This window comes from Triplophysa dalaica, chromosome 12 (genome assembly GCF_015846415.1).
Source record: "Triplophysa dalaica isolate WHDGS20190420 chromosome 12, ASM1584641v1, whole genome shotgun sequence".
NCBI classification, from domain to species: Eukaryota; Metazoa; Chordata; class Actinopteri; order Cypriniformes; family Nemacheilidae; genus Triplophysa; species Triplophysa dalaica.
The window spans coordinates 17,125,434-17,148,897 of NC_079553.1; the positions used below are offsets into that span (position 1 = coordinate 17,125,434).

Below are 23,464 nucleotides of genomic sequence, written 5' to 3' on the forward strand. Positions count from 1 at the left end.
GGGAGCGGTGCTATCCCAACGCCACGGAGATCCTCCTCAGCTCCATCCTTGTGCCTTCTCCAAGAAGCTGTCCCTGGCGGAAAATAATTATGACATCGGCAACCGGGAGCTGCTAGCGATAAAGTTAGCACTGGATGAGTGGAGGCATTGGCTGGAGGGAGCTAATCACCCTTTCTCTGTCATCACCGACCATTTGAACCTGGAATACCTTTGTACTGCCAAGAGACTGAACCCGCGCCAAGCCCGAAGGGCTCTCTTCTTCACCCGTTTCCACTTCACCATCACCTATAGGCCCAGAGACAAGAACATAAAAGCAGATTCCCTTTCCAGAATCCATGCTCCCGAGGAACCCCCCACACCAGAACCCATCCTCCCTCCAGCCATACTTGTCAGCCCGATCCAATGGGACCTGAATGACCAAATACAGACTGCCACAGTTACCGAACCCGCTCCGCCGGGAGGCTCTGAGGGCAAGGTTTACGTTCCAACCAACCTAAGTAGGGACCTTCTGGGCTCAGCGCATGCTTCCCCGGGCTCTGGACACCCAGGCAGCCAGCGTACCCTCTCGTTCCTCCAGGCTCGTTACTGGTGGCTCAGTATGGCCAGGGATGTCTCCCAATTCGTGGAAGGATGCTCAGTTTGCGCCATCTCCCGCACACCATGTCTACTTCCTGCTGGCAAACTGGTACCCCTTCCTATTCCACGTAGACCCTGGTCCCACATCTGGGTCGATTTTGTCACAGACTTACCCAAATCAGACGGTTTCACCTGCATACTTGTAACCGTGGACCGTTTCTCCAAGGCCTGCAGGCTCATTCCCTTGCGGGGTCTACCTACCGCTCTAGAAACTGCTGACGCCCTTTTCCAACATGTAATCCGCAACTTTGGGATCCCGGAAGAAATCGTGTGTGGAAGGCCTTCTTCAAATTCCTCCAAGTAGCAGTCAAGCTCTCTTCTGGTTATCACCCTCGAACCAACGGCCAGACTGAGCGGAAGATACAGGAGATGGGGAGATATCTGAGGACCTACTGTCACGACAATCAAACCAGCTGGAACCGCTTTCTTCCGTGGGCAGAGTACGCACAGAACTCCCTAAAACAGAACACCACGGGTCTCACCCCATTCCAGTGTGTACTCGGTTACAAACCCCCATTGTTCCCCTGGACTGAGGAACCATCGGAAGTGCCAGCTATTGACCACTGGTTTAGAGCGAGCGAGAGTGTGGGACTCCATATCCACCTGCAGCATGCTGTACGGAAACACAAGCAGTTTGCAGATGCCCGACGATTCCCTACCCCGGTCTATCATCCAGGGGATCGAGTCTGGCTTTCCACTCGGTATATGCATCTCCGTCAACCCTGCCGTAAGCTGAGTCCCCGCTACATAGGTCCCTTCCCCATCGAGAAGCAGATAAATGACGTCACCTACCGGCTCCAGCTTCCCCCGAGGTACCGCATTCACCCTTCATTTCATGTCTCACTCCTAAAACCCGTGTCTCCATCCTCCACAGAACAAGAGGCGCCACCCATAACTCCTCCTCCAGAGGTGATGGAGGAAACCCTAATCTACTTGGTGGAGGCCATTCTGGATTCCAGGCGACGGGGCGGCCGACTCGAGTACCTGATAGACTGGGAAGGATATGGGCCTGAAGAAAGATCCTGGGTTCAACGAGATGACATCCTCGACCCTTCTTTACTGACGGACTTTCACAGAGCTCATCCAGATCGTCCTGCACCCAGAGGCCGAGGCCGCCCCCGTTAGCGGGCGTCAGGAGCCGCCCCTGGAGGAGGGCCAACACCGACTCCACCAGCTTCACCCACTGCAATCAACAGATCTCACTCACCTGAGTACTGATCACACACCTGCCACCAATCACCAACCACACACCATAAAGTCACACTTCCCCGGTTCACTCACTGTCTGGTCTCAAACCTAGTACGAGATTATACCCTACCACATTGTCTCCTGAGGATTCACCAAGGACTTTGTGTGCCGTCGGCTCCTGGCTCTCCTGTTTCCGGTCTGCTCCAGTGGACTTAACAATCTACTCCTACATCAGATAAGTCTCATAGACTCTCATAGCCCAAGCCCCTTGTCTACCCAGTGTGTGCTGTTCCCATATTCTGTTTTGGTATTTCAATAAACTCCCTTGTCATAGTACTGATCTCCATGTCCCGTGTCTGCCTGCTGACAGGTATCATTGAAATACTGTAATCTGTAATTTATTGATGAACTAAATCACAACATACGCTTTCCAAATGATCAACTTGGAATAAATAAATAAAAAATACAGTTTGCTGTAAACTGAAGTGTTCCTGTCTGCACTATGCATCTACGTTTCCATCAACCCGGTCTTGTGGATTTGGCCACAGGTTCTCATCTACATCACAATGGATGTTTTCATTCGCTAAATATCTTGGAAAAAATCTTCTGGCATGGTGAATCCAGGCCTAACACTGTTCCGCTGTGATGTCATTGCATGCATCATCCATCGCCTGGAGAAGAGTGACTTGTTAGTGAGGGTTCCTATCATAGACCTTCCACCTCCATGTGGAGAAAAACTCCTCAATTGGATTAAGGAAAGGGGAGTATGGAGGTAAATACAGGGTGAGAAATTGTGGATGGGCCTGAAACCATGCTTGTACCATCCGAGCATGATGAAACTGAACATTATCCCAAGCTATTACGTAGGTCACACCATCAGCTCTACAGACCTGATTTAGCTCATCAAGGAGAGCTGCATTATATGACCCAACACGAGGTCTGTGTCCAACCACTCCATCTTCTGATATAGCTGCACAATAGTCAGCAAACTTATGGCTGAATATGTCGTTATTGTCCAAGATGTGCTGCCGAATTACTCTAAGGCAAATATCATTTCTGACCCGAACCATATTGACCACAGCCTGCTCTTTTTGGTCAGTCAGAATTTTGCTTCTGCCTCCCTTATTTGGCCTAGTCTCTATTCTGCAGGGAGAAAGTCACAGTAAGAACAAATTTACAGAAAGCACATTATACTCTGTGGTACACACTACCATGCTGTACACACTACTTCACTGTAACAGTTTCAAGTAGCGTAAAGTTTAGTGGATTCTGAAGACTTTCCCTGGTTTCATTGCGGAAAGTTCTGATGATTGAGGCCACAGATGATCTTCTGAGGTTTGGTTGAAACATTGTAGCTGCTGCACTCATTGTCATGCCATGATTTATGACGTAGTATACTACCATAGCTCTGATTTCATTCGACACCCTTTGCTGTTGCTGCCGGTGTCTAGGTCTGCAGTCTTGTCCTCTACCACGTTCACCCACACCTCTCAAACGAGGCCCCAGGTGACCTCTCTGGTGAGGCCTAAGCCCTCCTCTATGACTAAGCCCGAGCCACCTCTCAAAACGGGTGGTTGTCCCCTTCTATTCCTTTCACCACCATGGAATCCTAGCCTTTCACCTTCCACTTTTGGCTCCATGTCCTCACTATGTTGAGTAGGCTACTACAGTTATACTCATTTGATAAGACACGCTCAGTGAAACTGCGATCCACTTGATCTTCATCATCACATTCTTAGCACAGCAGAAGTCTTCTCTTTCAAATGCCTTAACACTTTTTCATTTGTTTCACACATTTTTCACACCCTTTGTCAAAACAGTCACGACAGATCTCATTGAAAGATCCCAAACTCCACTTGATTCACTGTGTTGAACAAAAGGAAAACATCTATTCACAGCTGATAGAAGTTACTTGCATAATTATGAATCTCCAATGCACCTGTGTGAAACTTGTTTGCACAACTCTTCAATCCTCATCCCTCTACAAAAGATGCCACCTATGTATTGCTATTTGCAAGCATGGATCAAAGAGGCCATAGGCACGGAAGGAGAGTAAGAGGCCATGGCAGAGGGGCCCGAGGAAGAGGAGCTTGTGTGTGTGGTGGAGGAGCTGCGGCAGCAAGAGGACAAAATCGAGCTCAAGTTTCAAATGAAATTCGGGCAACAATTATTGACCATGTCATCAATCATGGCTTGTCCTTTAGAGAGGCTGGACAAAGTGTCCAGCCCATTCTGACTCTGAGCACTGTGGCATCTATTGTCAGGCTTTTTCGGAATGAGAACAGGTAATTCACAGTGTTACTGTAATGTATACCACTGTGTATTTCAGCTTTACTGCATTGCCCTGTTAGCAGAACAAACCGTGTCTACAGTAATGCAGATGTTTTATCCATCCCATTTATGTGAATGTCATACAGTAAAGTCAATTTTGACATGCTTTTTGCTTTTACTTTATAGAATCCACACATTACCACACACTGGTGGCAGAGGAAGGATATTTGATATTGAACAGGAGTCTGCCATTGTAGATATGGTAGTGGCAAACAATGCAATCAGACTGCGTGAAATCCAGGCAGCAGTAATTGCAGATCAGGGAGCGTTTAGAAATATAAACCGTGTGAGTTTGGCAACTATAGATCGAGTCCTTAAACGAAACCATGTCAGAATGAAGCAGCTGTACAGAGTTCCATTTGAAAGAAACTCTGACATCGTAAAGGAGGCACGATTCCAGTATGTGCAGGTACAGATTTTTTATTGTAATACCTTCTTACATAGTTACATGCGACTGGAATAATTTGCTTTATGAATTTGCTATTTTTGTTAGAGAATAATGGAGTTTGAAGCTGAAGGGGCACATCACAAATTCATTTTTGTGGATGAAGCCGGCTTCAACCTCTGTAAAGTGAGACGACGCGGGAGGAACATCATTGGGGAGAGGGCCACTGTCACAGTGCCAGGTCAGAGGGGTGCCAATATCACCATGTGTGCTGCCATCTCCAATGATGGGGTCCTTTGCCACATGCCAACTATTGGCCCATACAATACAGAACGCCTCATCACATTTCTTGATGCATTGAAAGACATATTGATTCCACCCGAAGAGAGAGGGCTGTTGAGGCCTGGCATGAGTCTTTATGTCATAATTTGGGACAATGTTGCTTTCCACCACTCTCGCCTTGTGAATGAATGGTTTGCAGCACAGCCTCGTATCATGATGCAATTCCTCCCTGCATACTCGCCTTTTCTGAACCCAATCAAGGAGTTCTTCTCTGCTTGGAGGTGGAAGGTGTATGATCACCAGCCATATGAGCAGATGCCCCTCCTGGAGGCAATGAATGCTGGTTGCCTGGCAGTGGGTGCAGAGGACTGCCAGGGATGGATACGCCATGCAAGGAGGTATTTCCCTCGGTGCATTGCAAGGGAAAACATTCAATGCGATGTTGATGAGAACCTGTGGCATAATCGTCAAGAACGAATGGACTAAATGTGAAAGATAAAATTTATATATATATATTTTTTTAAAGGTATTTCCACCCATAAGTTTCCTTTGGTAGCCTTTTTTTCCAGTTTCCATTTGAGTTTGTGAAGTATCATATGTCATATTGATGGCTGTATTTTGTTGTCCATCGTGTAATGATTGATTGAAAGAATAAATACATCTGACCACAAGTTGTGGTGTTTGATGGAAATATTTGCTTCTGTTGCATGTTTTTAATGTTTTGTGAGTGTTAGAGCATTTTGCTAACAAAATGAGTCATTTTGGCCATTGAGCTTCAGTTTTATCTTGTGTGTTAACTGTTTTGAAAATGTGATGTCAGAGTGGGCAAATGTGTTTAAGCAATCGAGAAAAACTGTAAGATACCATCTTACTTATATATGTGAAATCAATCAGCAGTAATGAGTAGTCATTGCTCTAACTCATTACAGTAAAACCACAAAAGCAATTACGTAAAAGTGACATCTTGCATACACTTATGTTGAATATGAAAATGTTTTCTGTAAAAGAGGTACATGGGCCCATAGAAACTATATCTGATAAAGAATGAAATATGACTTCCATAGATAATGCAGTCCATCTGGGTCATATTCTGTGGTAATTGGTGTCAAATGATCTATCCTGAAACTGTCAGAATCTAAACATGGACTCAATTGTTCATCAACTTCTATAAAAGCTTTGCTTCAAGAGTAATGCAACAGTTACTTATTATTTTAAGCAGTTAAATCAATTGATAGTTTTCTCTTTGTAATGAAATGAATACACACTCAACTCAGATGTAATGTGTGAGTTGCATTTTGAAATAGTAATACTTTGATGTTAAGTTGTGTCATATTGAACCGGTGATTTTTTTTAAATGAACAAATGATCTTAGTTTCATGTGTTTTGTATCCAAGCAATTGAAAAAACTGTTAAGAGATTTGAAAAATGTACATTTTGATCATTGGTTGTGAGTTTTGTATCCAGAGTTTTGAAAAATGGCTTCAAGGTTCTGAAATTAGTGCCAAAATGATTGTAAAAACTGTAATATGGCACACAAATGAGACACAGACTCACCATTAACAGACTGGCTGACCTGTCATTCTGCCTAGCTTTGTAGTGACTGTTACAAAAGAAAATATGCCGTCGGTAAATCGGCTGCAGTCACGACTACTCCGATCACACTTTGCTTATTTTTGTTTATTTTGTAAATCTTTCTGAACATTGTCTACGCAACCTACAACAGAATGACTTTTATATCTATTGGCTTATTCATGTCCTAATAAGGTCCAATTTTTATGCTCTTTAATGCTCATGTTTTTATTTAATGGATGAGTATATTAACTTTATATTCTTGTACCCACGTCTCTTGCTCTTTTATCTTAGTAGAACCCAACCTGTGCCCTTCAAGTAATAGTGAGGATGTGTATTGTTCCCTGGGGTGAATCCCAGGGTGACGTAGTCGATCCTTTTCATCAGAAATTTGCTTTACTCCATCTCCCACTGCTCTGCCACATTAGAATGTACTCATCCAACGCCATTTTTGACCTCAGATCCAAGCTGGCCGAGAGAGATCTTGAGGAATAACAAAGGATGCAACTAAAGTGGCAGCCGCTTGGAAAACTAAGCATAAAGGGGTGATTCGCCGGAAATATGTGTTTTTATTGGTTTTTGGTGTGTTATAAGTTGCCCATGCATGTATTAAACATGTAAAATTGCTAAAAATTCAAGTGTTGGTACAAAAGATGTATTTTGTCTAGAAGCGAATGCTCACCCAGACCTACCTGAAATGCCTAGTCCAACCACACCCCGGAGAATCTCTGTCAGTTCATAACTGGATTTGACTAAAACGACCCAAATCTAAACGCAAGTAAATCTTGTAAATGACATTGTACTGTCGGCGGTGCAGCAATGTCATTTTATCACCTGTCAGTAGTTTTGGAACCCTGATGTTCCGAAAATGTAAGAGGTTTTACATTTACATGCAGTATTCGACCAATTACTACCAACTAGTGAACTGGCCAATCAAAGCACACCTTGCTTTTCAGAGCGATGAACTTTGTAAAATATCAGGAAAATACAGCGTTGTTTAATCTTAAATCGTGTACCGTAATTTCCGGACTATAAGCCGCAACTTTTTTCCCACGCTTTGAACCTCGCGGCTTAAACAATGATGCGGCTAATATAAGGATTTTTCCCGCTTTCAATTTTTTTTTTTTTTTAAACATTCTGTGACGTGCTCAGTTTTTGGGCGGAATGAAGCTTTCATTAGACAAATGAAATTGCCGAACGGGTTAAGATCAAACAACTTTTTTGTTTACTATTTAGATTAAATCGAGCGCGCTCAAACTTCCCGTCATTCTGATTTCGGGTAGTCATTTTGTCACCCTCATCATGGCAAAGACACGGAGAAATGCATATGATGCAGCTTTCAAGTTGAAAGCGATTGATCTGGCTGTTGGAAAAGGAAATAGAGCTGCTGCACGGGAGCTTGGTCTTAATGAGTCGATGATAAGACGTTGGAAACGGCAGCGTGAGGAATTGACTCAGTGCAAAAAGACAACTAAAGCTTTCAGAGGAAAGAAAAGCAGATGGCCCGAACTAGAAAATGAGCTCGAAGACTGGGTCAACACACAGAGAGCAGACGGCCGAGGTGTTTCAACTGTGCAGATCCGACTGAAAGCCAAAACAATCGCCACCGCAATGAAGTTTGAGGATTTTAGAGGTGGACCATCGTGGTGTCTCAGATTTATGAGACGTAAAGGCCTGTCCATCAGGGTACGGACGAGTCTATGTCAGCAGCTCCCTCCCGACTACGAGGAAAAAGTTTCAAACTTCCGCAAATTCACTGATGCAAAGATAGCGGAGCATTCCATCGGCCCGCACGACATCATAAATATGGACGAGGTTCCTCTGACGTTTGACCTGCCTCTCACTCGGACTGTCAACAGGAAAGGCGAATCATCCGTCACACTGAAAACAACTGGGCATGAAAAAACGCATTTCACCTGTGTTCTGAGCTGCACGGCATCGGGAGAAAAGCTTCCACCGATGGTGATTTTTAAACGCACGACGATGCCGAAAGAAAAATTCCCGAGAGGAATTGTTGTGAAAGTCAACAAGAAAGGATGGATGACGGAAAGCCTAATGCATGAATGGCATACGGAGTGTTACGGCAAGCGACCGGGAGGATTCTTTCACAGGAACAAGGCATTGCTCGTTTTGGACAGCATGAGGGCCCACATAACAGATTCGGTGAAAGAAGCCATCAAGAGGACAAACTCAATTCCAGCTGTGATTCCTGGAGGCACAACAAAGTATTTGCAGCCACTCGACATCAGTGTAAATCGTGCATTTAAGGTGGCGCTCCGTGTTCAGTGGGAGGCTTGGATGACAAGTGGGGAGAAATCCTTCACTAAAACGGGCCGCATGCGAAGAGCAACTTATGGTCAAGTCTGCCAGTGGATCCTGACAGCGTGGAGCATTGTCAAAAAATCCACTATAATCAGCGGGTTTCGAAAGGCTGGGCTGCTGCGTGTTGAAGAGGGCTCAGCGGGGGATTTGCCTCCGGATGAAAGTGACGAGAGCGACAATGAAAACGATCCAATATCGGATGAAGCAATTCTGAGGATATTCAACTCCGACACCGAAGGAGATGACTTCAGTGGTTTCAGTGCACAGGAGGAGGAAGATAGTGACCAATAACTTTCGTGGTAGGCTACTGTTTACTGCTAATTTTTATATTTTTTTGTGACAAGCCGGTTTTGGTTAAAGCCAATTTATTTTTGTTACAAGCCGTGTTTCGTTAAAGACCATTTATTTTTGTTACAAGCCGTGTTTCGTTAAAGCCTGTGTAAAGTTCATTTGTTTCAATGTACCGGTAGGCACCTGCGGCTTATAGACATGTGCGGCTTATTTATGTTCAATATAATATTTTTTTTAAAATTCAGTGGGTGCGGCTTATATTCAGGTGCGCTCAATAGTCCGGAAATTACGGTATACACATTGTATTACATTTAAAGCAAACATACTATTCGTATTAGCCACATCAAATGACCCCTTTAATAACACGGATACTCCCTCATTAAACAAAAACGAAATAGTGAATTCCCAAATGAAAAACAGGGGAAAAAATACATCTGGGATGTACAAAGTGTGCCATCTCTCTGTGGTTTTTGTGGTTTACGACCTTTCATGCATTTAAATGTGTCCAAATAACTGAACCATTGCGTACAGTTCGAATCGTTAGCACTGTACTGACGTTGTCATATTATGTTCTTATTTGCCCATCGGTCTGTGCAGTGGATTTACAAAAAAATCTAACTTTGAACTGGCCCTCTCCTTCCAAGTGTAACTGATGTGAATAATTCATTGTCTCACTTTGATTTGTTTTGTTTTGTTTTCTTTCATTACATTGATTTTCTTCTAAATAGCATTTTCAAACCATCTCAAATAATCATCAGGGGTGCCATATTCCAAGGAGGACGTACTAGTCCATGCATGCACAGTTAAAGAGACTTTTAAATGTGCAATGACTTGGCTACCTTTTGATATTCTGCATTTCCAAAATGACAACTTCTTGACAAGTTCAAGATAACAAACATTTAATCGTTTGACTGCTATGGGTTGTAGGATGTCAAAGCTTTAAGCCTTTCTCATCCATGACAAAGTGAAAAACCTAATGTTATAGATAAGGGTTTCCCTTAAATCTTTTTCTGGAGTGCCAAGACCCGGCAGAGTTTAGCTCCTACCCTGACCTTTCAAGTGATCCAGAAGACCTTGATTAGCTTGCTTGGGTGGGTTTGATTGGAGTTAGAGCAATACTGTGCATGGTATTGGCCCTCTAGGGAAAGATTTGAGAATATATGCTGTGATTGTAAAAGGAACATTGAACATGTGGGCGGCTATCCAATCGTGGATTAGCTGGTGTTTTCGACAGACACCGGTGTTAAAGTAACAAACGATGATGATGGGAATCAAAACTGCAGCGCACACACCACAAATGATTAACAGGAAATTTTTACATGTCAAGAGGCTAAACGATGAGATGATTACAGCAAAGAATAAAAAAAGTAATCGATCGCACCTGATTAAGACAACCGTGAACAAACTTGCAACCTGAACAGTATTATCTGTTAACGCAGCTAACCACGAGGATGGGATTTGACCCCACGCGAGCAGAGCACAAAGGATTAGCAGCCCATCGCCTTACCCACTCGGCCACCTCTTCTTTTCAATAGAGTCCAAGAGCTAGCTCTGTGCTGCCATTTGACGCTTAAATCCATGGGTTAGCTTCGAAATATCTTCAATATTACATTTTCAAACCATCTCAAATAATCATCAGGGATGCCATATTCCAAAGAGGACAATTCAGTCTGTGCATGCACAGATAAAGTGACTTTTAAATGTGCAATGACTTGGCTAACTTTTGATATTCTGCATCTCCAAAATGACAACTTCTTGACAAGTTCAGGATACAAAACTTTTAATCGATTTGACTGCTAGTGGTGTTAGGATGTCAAAGTTTAAAGCCTTTCTCATCCATGACAAAGCGATCAACCTAACGTTATAGATAGGGGTATCCCTTTAATCTTTTTCTGAAGTTGCAAGACCCGGCAGAGTTTAGCTCCTACCCGGACCTTTCTAGTGATCCTGAAGACCTTGATTAGCTTGCTTGAGTGGGTTTGATTAGAGTTGGAGCTAAACTGTGCAGGGTATTTGCCATCCAGGAAAAGATTTGAGGATATCTGCCGTTGATTGTAAAGGAATATTGAACACGTGGGCGGTAAGCCAATCGTGGACTAGCTGGTGTTTTCGACAGACACCTGTGATAAAGTACCAAACGACGAGGATGGGATTCAAAGCTGCAGCCCAAACACCACAAAGGGTTAGCAGGACATCTTTGCGGGTAAAGAGGCCAAACGATGAGATGATTACAGCCTTTCAAAACATGACTAAGGGACCATTCGAACATGATCGAGCAAACCGTGAAGAAACTTCCATCCTGAACAGACAACTCTGTCAAAGCAACTAACGACGAGGATGGGATTCGAACCCACGCGAGCAGAGCACAATGGATTAGCAGTCCATCGCCTTAACCACTCGGCCACCTCGTCTTTTTGAGGAATCCGAGAGCACGCACAGTGCTGCAATTTGACGCTTAAATCCAGGGGTTTGAAACCTCTTCAATATTGCATTTTCAAACCATCTCAAATAATCATCAGGGTTGCCATATCCCAAGGAGGACATTTTAGTCCGTGCATGCACAGTTAGATACATTTTTAAATGTGCAATGACTTGGCTACCTTCAGATATTCTGCATCTCCAAAATGACAACTTCTTGACAAGTTCAAGATAGAAAACTTTTAATCGATTTGACTGCTAGTGGTGTTAGGATGTCAAAGTTTAAAGCCTTTCTCATCCATGACAAAGCGATCAACCTAACGTTATAGATAGGGGTATCCCTTTAGTCTTTTTCTGAAGTGGCAAGACTCGGCAGAGTTTAGCTCCTACCCTGACCTTTCTTGTGATCCTGAAGACCTTGATTAGCTTGCTTGAGTTGGTTTGATTAGAGTTGAAGCTAAGCTGTGCAGGGTATTAGTCGTCCAGGAAAAGATTTGAGGATATCTGCCGTTGATTGTAAAGGAATATTGAACACGTGGGTGGTAAGCCAATCGTGGACAAGCTGGTGTTTTCGACAGACACTTGTGATAAAGTACCAAACGACGAGGATGGGAATCATAGCTGCAGTGCAAACACCACAAAGGGTTAGGAGGACATCTTTGCAGGTAAAGAGGCCAAACGATGAGATGATTACAGCCTTTCAAAACTTGACTATGGGACCAGTCGAACATGATCGAGCCAATCGAGAAGAAACTTCCATCCTGAACAGACAACTCTGACAAAGCAACTAACGACAAGGATGGGATTTGAACCCACGCGTGCAGAGCACAATGGATTAGCAGTCCATTCCCTTAACCACTCGGCCACCTCGTCTTTTTTTAAAGAGGCCAAACGATGAGATGATTACAGTCGTTCAAAACTTGACTAAGGGACCATTCGAACATTATCGAGCCAATCGAGAAGAAACTTCCATCCTGAACAGACGACTCGGTCAAAGCAACTAACGACGAGGTCGGGATTCGAACCCACGCGTGCAGAGCACAATGGATTAGCAGTCCATCGCCTTAACCACTCGGCCACCTCGTCTTTTTTTAAAGAGGCCAAACGATGAGATGATTACAGCCTTTCAAAACTTGACTAAGGGACCATTCGAACATGATCGAGACAATCGAGAAGAAACTTCCATCCTGAACAGACAACTCGGTCAAAGCAACTAACGACGAGGATGGGATTCGAAGCCACCCGTGCAGAGCACAATAGATTAGCAGTCCATCGCTTTAACCACTCGGCCACCTCGTCTTTTTTTAAAGAGGCCAAACGATGAGATGATTACAGCCTTTCAAAACTTGACTAAGGCACCATTCGAACATGATCGAGCCAATCCTTCCATCCTGAACAGACAACTCGGTCAAAGCAACTAACGACGAGGATGGGATTCGGACCTACGCGTGCAGAGCACAATAGATTAGCAGTCCATCGCCTTAACCACTCGGCCACCTCGTCTTTTTGAGAGAATCCGAGAGCACGCACAGTGCTGCCATTTGATGCTGAAATCCAGGGGTTTGAAACCTCTTCAAAATTACATTTTCAAACCATCTCAAATAATCATCAGGGTTGCCATATCCCAAGGAGGACATTTTAGTCCGTGCATGCACAGTTAGATAAACTTTTAAATGTGCAATGACTTGGCTACCTTTAGATATTCTGCATCTCCAAAATGACAACTTCTTGACAAGTTCAAGATAGAAAACTTTTAATCGATTTGACTGCTAGTGGTGTTAGGATGTCAAAGTTTAAAGCCTTTCTCATCCATGACAAAGCGATCAACCTAACGTTATAGATAGGGGTATCCCTTTAATCTTTTTCTGAAGTGGCAGCACCCGCAGAGTTTAGCTTCTACCCTGACATTTCTAGTGATCCTGAAGACCTTGATTAGCTTGCTTGAGTTGGTTTGATTAGAGTTGGAGCTAAACTGAGCAGGATAATGGTCGTCCAGGAAAAGATTTGAGGATATCTGCCGTTGATTGTAAAGGGATGTTGAATACGTGGACGGTAAGACAATCGTGGACTAGCTAGTGTTTTCGACAGACACCTGTTTTTAAGTACCAAACGACGAGGATGGGATTCATAGCTGCAGTGCAAACACCACAAAGGGTTAGGAGGACATCTTTGCAGGTAAAGAGGCCAAACGATGAGATGATTACAGCCTTTCAAAACTTGACTAAGGCACCATTCGAACATGATCGAGCCAATCGAGCAGACACTTCCATCCTGAACAGACAACTCTGACAAAGCACCTAACGACAAGGATGGGATTCGAACCCACGGGTGCAGAGCACAATGGATTAGCAGTCCATCGCCTTAACCATTCGGCCACCTCGTCTTTTTTTAAAGAGGCAAAACGATGAGATGATTACAGCCTTTCAAAACTTGACTAAGGCACCACCCGAACATGATCGAGCAGAAACTTCCATCCTGAACAGACAACTCAGTCTAAGCAACTAACGACAAGGATGGGATTCGAACCCACGCGTGCAGAGCACAATAGATTAGCAGTCCATTCCCATTAACCACTCGGCCACCTCGTCTTTTTTTAAAGAGGCCAAACGATGAGATGATTACAGCCTTTCAAAACTTGACTAAGGCACCATTCGAACATGATCGAGCCAATCGAGCAGACACTTCCATCCTGAACAGACAACTCTGACAAAGCAACTAACGACGAGGATGGGATTCGAACCCACGCGTGCAGAGAACAATGGATTAGCAGTCCATCGCCTTAACCACTCGACAACCTCGTCTTTTTTTAAAGAGGCGAAACGATGAGATGATTACAGCCTTTCACAATTTGACTAAGGCACCATTCAAACATGATCAAGCCAATCGAGCAGAAACTTCAATCCTGAACAGACAACTCAGTCAAAGCAACTAACGACGAGGATGGGATTCGAACCCACGCGTGCAGAGCACAATGGATTAGCAGTCCATCGCCTTAACCACTCGGCCACCTCGTCTTTTTTTAAAGAGGCTAAACGATGAGATGATTACAGCCTTTCATAACTTGACTAAGGCACCATTCAAACATGATCGAGCAGAAACTTCCAACCTGAACAGACAACTCAGTCAAAGCAACTAACGACGAGGATGGGATACGAACCCACGCATGCAGAGCACAATGGATTAGCAGTCCATCGCCTTAACCACTCGGCCACCTCGTCTTTTTGAGAGAATCCGAGAGCACGCACAGTGCTGCCATTTGACGCTTAAATCCAGGGGTTTGAAACCTCTTCAATATTACATTTTCAAACCATCTCAAATAATCATCAGGGTTGCCATATCCCAAGGAGGACATTTTAGTCCGTGCATGCACAGTTAGATAAACTTTGAAATGTGCAATGACTTGGCTACCTTTAGATATTCTGCATCTCCAAAATGACAACTTCTTGACAAGTTCAAGATAGAAAACTTTTAATCGATTTGACTGCTAGTGGTGTTAGGATGTCAAAGTTTAAAGCCTTTCTCATCCATGACAAAGCGATCAACCTAACGTTATAGATAGGGGTATCCCTTTAATCTTTTTCTGAAGTGGCAAGACCCGCAGAGTTTAGCTCCTACCCTGACCTTTCTAGTGATCCTGAAGACCTTGATTAGCTTGCTTGAGTTGGTTTGATTAGAGTTGGAGCTAAACTGAGCAGGGTAATGGTCGTCCAGGAAAAGATTTGAGGATATCTGCCGTTGATTGTAAAGGGATGTTGAACACGTGGACGGTAAGACAATCGTGGACTAGCAAGTGTTTTCGACAGACACCTGTTTTTAAGTACCAAACGACGAGGATGGGATTCATAGCTGCAGTGCAAACACCACAAAGGGTTAGGAGGACATCTTTGCAGGTAAAGAGGCCAAACGATGAGATGATTACAGCCTTTCAAAACTTGACTAAGGCACCATTCGAACATGATCGAGCCAATCGAGCAGACACTTCCATCTTGAACAGACAACTCTGACAAAACAACTAACGACGAGGATGGGATTCGAACCCACGCGTGCAGAGCACAATGGATTAGCAGTCCATCGCCTTAACCACTCGGCCACCTCGTCTTTTTGAGAGAATCCGAGAGCACGCACAGTGCTGCCATTTGACGCTTAAATCCAGGGGTTTGAAACCTCTTCAATATTACATTTTCAAACCATCTCAAATAATCATCAGGGTTGCCATATCCCAAGGAGGACATTTTAGTCCGTGCATGCACAGTTAGATAAACTTTTAAATGTGCAATGACTTGGCTACCTTTAGATATTCTGCATCTCCAAAATGACAACTTCTTGACAAGTTTAAGATAGAAAACTTTTAATCGATTTGACTGCTAGTGGTGTTAGGATGTCAAAGTTTAAAGCCTTTCTCATCCATGACAAAGCGATCAACCTAACGTAATAGATAGGGGTATCCCTTTAATCTTTTTCTGAAGTGGCAAGACCCGCAGAGTTTAGCTCCTACCCTGACCTTTCTAGTGATCCTGAAGACCTTGATTAGCTTGCTTGAGTTGGTTTGATTAGAGTTGGAGCTAAACTGAGCAGGGTAATGGTCGTCCAGGAAAAGATTTGAGGATATCTGCCGTTGATTGTAAAGGGATGTTGAACACGTGGACGGTAAGACAATCGTGGACTAGCAAGTGTTTTCGACAGACACCTGTTTTTAAGTACCAAACGACGAGGATGGGATTCATAGCTGCAGTGCAAACACCACAAAGGGTTAGGAGGACATCTTTGCAGGTAAAGAGGCCAAACGATGAGATGATTACAGCCTTTCAAAACTTGACTAAGGCACCATTCGAACATGATCGAGCCAATCGAGCAGACACTTCCATCCTGAACAGACAACTCTGACAAAGCAACTAACGACGAGGATGGGATTCGAACCCACGCGTGCAGAGCACAATGGATTAGCAGTCCATCGCCTTAACCACTCGGCCACCTCGTCTTTTTTTAAAGAGGCTAAACGATGAGATGATTACAGCCTTTCAAAATTTGACTAAGGCACCATTCAAACATGATCGAGCCAATCGAGCAGAAACTTCCATCCTGAACAGACAACTCAGTCAAAGCAACTAACGACGAGGATGGGATTCGAACCCACGCGTGCAGAGCACAATGGATTAGCAGTCCATCGCCTTAACCACTCGGCCACCTCGTCTTTTTGAGAGAATCCGAGAGCACGCACAGTGCTGCCATTTGACGCTTAAATCCAGGGGTTTGAAACCTCTTCAATATTACATTTTCAAACCATCTCAAATAATCATCAGGGTTGCCATATCCCAAGGAGGACATTTTAGTCCGTGCATGCACAGTTAGATAAACTTTTAAATGTGCAATGACTTGGCTACCTTTAGATATTCTGCATCTCCAAAATGACAACTTCTTGACAAGTTCAAGATAGAAAACTTTTAATCGATTTGACTGCTAGTGGTGTTAGGATGTCAAAGTTTAAAGCCTTTCTCATCCATGACAAAGCGATCAACCTAACGTTATAGATAGGGGTATCCCTTTAATCTTTTTCTGAAGTGGCAAGACCCGCAGAGTTTAGCTCCTACCCTGACCTTTCTAGTGATCCTGAAGACCTTGATTAGCTTGCTTGAGTTGGTTTGATTAGAGTTGGAGCTAAACTGAGCAGGGTAATGGTCGTCCAGGAAAAGATTTGAGGATATCTGCCGTTGATTGTAAAGGGATGTTGAACACGTGGACGGTAAGACAATCGTGGACTAGCTAGTGTTTTCGACAGACACCTGTTTTTAAGTACCAAACGACGAGGATGGGATTCATAGCTGCAGTGCAAACACCACAAAGGGTTAGGAGGACATCTTTGAGATGATTACAGCCTTTCAAAATTTGACTAAGGCACCATTCAAACATGATCGAGCCAATCGAGCAGAAACTTCCATCCTGAACAGACAACTCAGTCAAAGCAACTAACGACGAGGATGGGATTCGAACCCACGCGTGCAGAGCACAATGGATTAGCAGTCCATCGCCTTAACCACTCGGCCACCTCGTCTTTTTGAGAGAATCTGAGAGCACGCACAGTGCTGCCATTTGACGCTTAAATCCAGGGGTTTGAAACCTCTTCAATATTACATTTTCAAACCATCTCAAATAATCATCAGGGTTGCCATATCCCAAGGAGGACATTTTAGTCCGTGCATGCACAGTTAGATAAACTTTTAAATGTGCAATGACTTGGCTACCTTTAGATATTCTGCATCTCCAAAATGACAACTTCTTGATAAGTTTAAGATAGAAAACTTTTAATCGATTTGACTGCTAGTGGTGTTAGGATGTCAAAGTTTAAAGCCTTTCTCATCCATGACAAAGCGATCAACCTAACGTAATAGATAGGGGTATCCCTTTAATCTTTTTCTGAAGTGGCAAGACCCGCAGAGTTTAGCTCCTACCCTGACCTTTCTAGTGATCCTGAAGACCTTGATTAGCTTGCTTGAGTTGGTTTGATTAGAGTTGGAGCTAAACTGAGCAGGGTAATGGTCGTCCAGGAATAGATTTGAGGATATCTGCCGTTGATTGTAAAGGGATGTTGAACACGTGGACGGTAAGACAATCGTGGACTAGCAAGTGTTTTCGACAGACACCTGTTTTTAAGTACCAAACGACGAGGATGGGATTCATAGCTGCAGTGCAAACACCACAAAGGGTTAGGAGGACATCTTTGCAGGTAAAGAGGCCAAACGATGAGATGATTACAGCCTTTCAAAACTTGACTAAGGCACCATTCGAACATGATCGAGCCAATCGAGCAGACACTTCCATCCTGAACAGACAACTCTGACAAAGCAACTAACGACGAGGATGGGATTCGAACCCACGCGTGCAGAGCACAATGGATTAGCAGTCCATCGCCTTAACCACTCGGCCACCTCGTCTTTTTTTAAAGAGGCTAAACGATGAGATGATTACAGCCTTTCATAACTTGACTAAGGCACCATTCAAACATGATCGAGCAGAAACTTCCAACCTGAACAGACAACTCAGTCAAAGCAACTAACGACGAGGATGGGATTCGAACCCACGCGTGCAGAGCACAATGGATTAGCAGTCCATCGCCTTAACCACTCGGCCACCTCGTCTTTTTTTAAAGAGGCTAAACGATGAGATGATTACAGCCTTTCATAACTTGACTAAGGCACCATTCAAACATGATCGAGCAGACACTTCCATCCTGAACAGACAACTCTGACAAAGCAACTAACGACGAGGATGGGATTCGAACCCACGCGTGCAGAGCACAATGGATTAGCAGTCCATCACCTTAACCACTCGGCCACCTCGTCTTTTTGAGAGAATCCGAGAGCACGCACAGTGCTGCCATTTGACGCTTAAATCCAGGGGTTTGAAACCTCTTCAATATTACATTTTCAAACCATCTCAAATAATCATCAGGGTTGCCATATCCCAAGGAGGACATTTTAGTCCGTGCATGCACAGTTAGATAAACTTTTAAATGTGCAATGACTTGGCTACCTTTAGATATTCTGCATCTCCAAAATGACAACTTCTTGACAAGTTCAAGATAGAAAACTTTTAATCGATTTGACTGCTAGTGGTGTTAGGATGTCAAAGTTTAAAGCCTTTCTCATCCATGACAAAGCGATCAACCTAACGTTATAGATAGGGGTATCCCTTTAATCTTTTTCTGAAGTGGCAAGACCCGCAGAGTTTAGCTCCTACCCTGACCTTTCTAGTGATCCTGAAGACCTTGATTAGCTTGCTTGAGTTGGTTTGATTAGAGTTGGAGCTAAACTGAGCAGGGTAATGGTCGTCCAGGAAAAGATTTGAGGATATCTGCCGTTGATTGTAAAGGGATGTTGAACACGTGGACGGTAAGACAATCGTGGACTAGCTAGTGTTTTCGACAGACACCTGTTTTTAAGTACCAAACGACGAGGATGGGATTCATAGCTGCAGTGCAAACACCACAAAGGGTTAGGAGGACATCTTTGCAGGTAAAGAGGCCAAACGATGAGATGATTACAGCCTTTCAAAATTTGACTAAGGCACCATTCAAACATGATCGAGCCAATCGAGCAGAAACTTCCATCCTGAACAGACAACTCAGTCAAAGCAACTAACGACGAGGATGGGATTCGAACCCACGCGTGCAGAGCACAATGGATTAGCAGTCCATCGCCTTAACCACTCGGCCTCCTCGTCTTTTTGAGAGAATCCGAGAGCACGCACAGTGCTGCCATTTGACGCTTCAATCCAGGGGTTTGAAACCTCTTCAATATTACATTTTCAAACCATCTCAAATAATCATCAGGGTTGCCATATCCCAAGGAGGACATTTTAGTCCGTGCATGCACAGTTAGATAAACTTTTAAATGTGCAATGACTTGGCTACCTTTAGATATTCTGCATCTCCAAAATGACAACTTCTTGACAAGTTTAAGATAGAAAACTTTTAATCGATTTGACTGCTAGTGGTGTTAGGATGTCAAAGTTTAAAGCCTTTGTCATCCATGACAAAGCGATCAACCTAACGTAATAGATAGGGGTATCCCTTTAATCTTTTTCTGAAGTGGCAAGACCCGCAGAGTTTAGCTCCTACCCTGACCTTTCTAGTGATCCTGAAGACCTTGATTAGCTTGCTTGAGTTGGTTTGATTAGAGTTGGAGCTAAACTGAGCAGGGTAATGGTCGTCCAGGAAAAGATTTGAGGATATCTGCCGTTGATTGTAAAGGGATGTTGAACACGTGGACGGTAAGACAATCGTGGACTAGCAAGTGTTTTCGACAGACACCTGTTTTTAAGTACCAAACGACGAGGATGGGATTCATAGCTGCAGTGCAAACACCACAAAGGGTTAGGAGGACATCTTTGCAGGTAAAGAGGCCAAACGATGAGATGATTACAGCCTTTCAAAACTTGACTAAGGCACCATTCGAACATGATCGAGCCAATCGAGCAGACACTTCCATCTTGAACAGACAACTCTGACAAAGCAACTAACGACGAGGATGGGATTCGAACCCACGCGTGCAGAGCACAATGGATTAGCAGTCCATCGCCTTAACCACTCGGCCACCTCGTCTTTTTTTAAAGAGGCTAAACGATGAGATGATTACAGCCTTTCAAAATTTGACTAAGGCACCATTCAAACATGATCGAGCCAATCGAGCAGAAACTTCCATCCTGAACAGACAACTCAGTCAAAGCAATTAACGACGAGGATGGGATTCGAACCCACGCGTGCAGAGCACAATGGATTAGCAGTCCATCGCCTTAACCACTCGGCCACCTCGTCTTTTTTTAAAGAGGCTAAACGATGAGATGATTACAGCCTTTCAAAATTTGACTAAGGCACCATTCAAACATGATCGAGCCAATCGAGCAGAAACTTCCATCCTGAACAGACAACTCAGTCAAAGCAATTAACGACGAGGATGGGATTCGAACCCACGCGTGCAGAGCACAATGGATTAGCAGTCCATCGCCTTAACCACTCGGCCACCTCGTCTTTTTGAGAGAATCCGAGAGCACGCACAGTGCTGCCATTTGAAGCTTAAATCCAGGGGTTTGAAACCTCTTCAATATTACATTTTCAAACCATCTCAAATAATCATCAGGGTTGCCATATCCCAAGGAGGACATTTTAGTCCGTGCATGCACAGTTAGATAAACTTTTAAATGTGCAATGACTTGGCTACCTTTAGATATTCTGCATCTCCAAAATGACAACTTCTTGACAAGTTTAAGATAGAAAACTTTTAATCGATTTGACTGCTAGTGGTGTTAGGATGTCAAAGTTTAAAGCCTTTCTCATCCATGACAAAGCGATCAACCTAACGTAATAGATAGGGGTATCCCTTTAATCTTTTTCTGAAGTGGCAAGACCCGCAGAGTTTAGCTCCTACCCTGACCTTTCTAGTGATCCTGAAGACCTTGATTAGCTTGCTTGAGTTGGTTTGATTAGAGTTGGAGCTAAACTGAGCAGGGTAATGGTCGTCCAGGAAAAGATTTGAGGATATCTGCCGTTGATTGTAAAGGGATGTTGAACACGTGGACGGTAAGACAATCGTGGACTAGCTAGTGTTTTCGACAGACACCTGTTTTTAAGTACCAAACGACGAGGATGGGATTCATAGCTGCAGTGCAAACACCACAAAGGGTTAGGAGGACATCTTTGCAGGTAAAGAGGCCAAACGATGAGATGATTACAGCCTTTCAAAATTTGACTAAGGCACCATTCAAACATGATCGAGCCAATCGAGCAGAAACTTCCATCCTGAACAGACAACTCAGTCAAAGCAACTAACGACGAGGATGGGATTCGAACCCACGCGTGCAGAGCACAATGGATTAGCAGTCCATCGCCTTAACCACTCGGCCTCCTCGTCTTTTTGAGAGAATCCGAGAGCACGCACAGTGCTGCCATTTGACGCTTCAATCCAGGGGTTTGAAACCTCTTCAATATTACATTTTCAAACCATCTCAAATAATCATCAGGGTTGCCATATCCCAAGGAGGACATTTTAGTCCGTGCATGCACAGTTAGATAAACTTTTAAATGTGCAATGACTTGGCTACCTTTAGATATTCTGCATCTCCAAAATGACAACTTCTTGACAAGTTTAAGATAGAAAACTTTTAATCGATTTGACTGCTAGTGGTGTTAGGATGTCAAAGTTTAAAGCCTTTGTCATCCATGACAAAGCGATCAACCTAACGTAATAGATAGGGGTATCCCTTTAATCTTTTTCTGAAGTGGCAAGACCCGCAGAGTTTAGCTCCTACCCTGACCTTTCTAGTGATCCTGAAGACCTTGATTAGCTTGCTTGAGTTGGTTTGATTAGAGTTGGAGCTAAACTGAGCAGGGTAATGGTCGTCCAGGAAAAGATTTGAGGATATCTGCCGTTGATTGTAAAGGGATGTTGAACACGTGGACGGTAAGACAATCGTGGACTAGCAAGTGTTTTCGACAGACACCTGTTTTTAAGTACCAAACGACGAGGATGGGATTCATAGCTGCAGTGCAAACACCACAAAGGGTTAGGAGGACATCTTTGCAGGTAAAGAGGCCAAACGATGAGATGATTACAGCCTTTCAAAACTTGACTAAGGCACCATTCGAACATGATCGAGCCAATCGAGCAGACACTTCCATCTTGAACAGACAACTCTGACAAAGCAACTAACGACGAGGATGGGATTCGAACCCACGCGTGCAGAGCACAATGGATTAGCAGTCCATCGCCTTAACCACTCGGCCACCTCGTCTTTTTTTAAAGAGGCTAAACGATGAGATGATTACAGCCTTTCAAAATTTGACTAAGGCACCATTCAAACATGATCGAGCCAATCGAGCAGAAACTTCCATCCTGAACAGACAACTCAGTCAAAGCAATTAACGACGAGGATGGGATTCGAACCCACGCGTGCAGAGCACAATGGATTAGCAGTCCATCGCCTTAACCACTCGGCCACCTCGTCTTTTTTTAAAGAGGCTAAACGATGAGATGATTACAGCCTTTCAAAATTTGACTAAGGCACCATTCAAACATGATCGAGCCAATCGAGCAGAAACTTCCATCCTGAACAGACAACTCAGTCAAAGCAATTAACGACGAGGATGGGATTCGAACCCACGCGTGCAGAGCACAATGGATTAGCAGTCCATCGCCTTAACCACTCGGCCACCTCGTCTTTTTGAGAGAATCCGAGAGCACGCACAGTGCTGCCATTTGACGCTTAAATCCAGGGGTTTGAAACCTCTTCAATATTACATTTTCAAACCATCTCAAATAATCATCAGGGTTGCCATATCCCAAGGAGGACATTTTAGTCCGTGCATGCACAGTTAGATAAACTTTTAAATGTGCAATGACTTGGCTACCTTTAGATATTCTGCATCTCCAAAATGACAACTTCTTGACAAGTTCAAGATAGAAAACTTTTAATCGATTTGACTGCTAGTGGTGTTAGGATGTCAAAGTTTAAAGCCTTTCTCATCCATGACAAAGCGATCAACCTAACGTT

General features: G+C 43.8%; 1 protein-coding gene and 15 non-coding genes across 16 annotated transcripts in view; 1 reads left to right on the forward strand and 15 right to left on the reverse strand.

Moving 5' to 3' along the window:
- Positions 1 to 5,184, forward strand: part of LOC130432294 (uncharacterized) — a 28,468-nt gene extending 23,284 nt beyond the window's left edge. Inside the window, exons 13-14 of the transcript XR_008908454.1 lie at positions 4,282 to 4,564; positions 4,649 to 5,184. The gene's annotated coding sequence lies outside the window, so the exon portion shown is untranslated. The remainder of the gene's footprint in view (positions 1 to 4,281; positions 4,565 to 4,648) is intronic.
- Positions 5,185 to 11,333: 6,149 nt separating this feature from the next.
- On the reverse strand, positions 11,334 to 11,415 carry trnas-gcu (transfer RNA serine (anticodon GCU)). The gene has a single exon. It is a non-coding gene; the product is annotated as a tRNA-Ser (tRNA).
- Positions 11,416 to 14,354: 2,939 nt separating this feature from the next.
- trnas-gcu (transfer RNA serine (anticodon GCU)) lies at positions 14,355 to 14,436 on the reverse strand. The gene has a single exon. It is a non-coding gene; the product is annotated as a tRNA-Ser (tRNA).
- Positions 14,437 to 15,438: 1,002 nt separating this feature from the next.
- On the reverse strand, positions 15,439 to 15,520 carry trnas-gcu (transfer RNA serine (anticodon GCU)). Its single transcript has one exon. It is a non-coding gene; the product is annotated as a tRNA-Ser (tRNA).
- A 798-nt stretch (positions 15,521 to 16,318) lies between these two features.
- Positions 16,319 to 16,400, reverse strand: trnas-gcu (transfer RNA serine (anticodon GCU)). Its single transcript has one exon. It is a non-coding gene; the product is annotated as a tRNA-Ser (tRNA).
- Positions 16,401 to 16,531: 131 nt separating this feature from the next.
- trnas-gcu (transfer RNA serine (anticodon GCU)) lies at positions 16,532 to 16,613 on the reverse strand. Its single transcript has one exon. It is a non-coding gene; the product is annotated as a tRNA-Ser (tRNA).
- A 776-nt stretch (positions 16,614 to 17,389) lies between these two features.
- trnas-gcu (transfer RNA serine (anticodon GCU)) lies at positions 17,390 to 17,471 on the reverse strand. The gene has a single exon. It is a non-coding gene; the product is annotated as a tRNA-Ser (tRNA).
- A 798-nt stretch (positions 17,472 to 18,269) lies between these two features.
- On the reverse strand, positions 18,270 to 18,351 carry trnas-gcu (transfer RNA serine (anticodon GCU)). Its single transcript has one exon. It is a non-coding gene; the product is annotated as a tRNA-Ser (tRNA).
- A 122-nt stretch (positions 18,352 to 18,473) lies between these two features.
- On the reverse strand, positions 18,474 to 18,555 carry trnas-gcu (transfer RNA serine (anticodon GCU)). Its single transcript has one exon. It is a non-coding gene; the product is annotated as a tRNA-Ser (tRNA).
- Positions 18,556 to 18,677: 122 nt separating this feature from the next.
- On the reverse strand, positions 18,678 to 18,759 carry trnas-gcu (transfer RNA serine (anticodon GCU)). The gene has a single exon. It is a non-coding gene; the product is annotated as a tRNA-Ser (tRNA).
- Positions 18,760 to 20,437: 1,678 nt separating this feature from the next.
- On the reverse strand, positions 20,438 to 20,519 carry trnas-gcu (transfer RNA serine (anticodon GCU)). The gene has a single exon. It is a non-coding gene; the product is annotated as a tRNA-Ser (tRNA).
- A 131-nt stretch (positions 20,520 to 20,650) lies between these two features.
- On the reverse strand, positions 20,651 to 20,732 carry trnas-gcu (transfer RNA serine (anticodon GCU)). The gene has a single exon. It is a non-coding gene; the product is annotated as a tRNA-Ser (tRNA).
- A 131-nt stretch (positions 20,733 to 20,863) lies between these two features.
- trnas-gcu (transfer RNA serine (anticodon GCU)) lies at positions 20,864 to 20,945 on the reverse strand. The gene has a single exon. It is a non-coding gene; the product is annotated as a tRNA-Ser (tRNA).
- Positions 20,946 to 22,623: 1,678 nt separating this feature from the next.
- trnas-gcu (transfer RNA serine (anticodon GCU)) lies at positions 22,624 to 22,705 on the reverse strand. The gene has a single exon. It is a non-coding gene; the product is annotated as a tRNA-Ser (tRNA).
- Positions 22,706 to 22,836: 131 nt separating this feature from the next.
- On the reverse strand, positions 22,837 to 22,918 carry trnas-gcu (transfer RNA serine (anticodon GCU)). Its single transcript has one exon. It is a non-coding gene; the product is annotated as a tRNA-Ser (tRNA).
- Positions 22,919 to 23,049: 131 nt separating this feature from the next.
- Positions 23,050 to 23,131, reverse strand: trnas-gcu (transfer RNA serine (anticodon GCU)). The gene has a single exon. It is a non-coding gene; the product is annotated as a tRNA-Ser (tRNA).
- Positions 23,132 to 23,464: the final 333 nt, after the last annotated feature.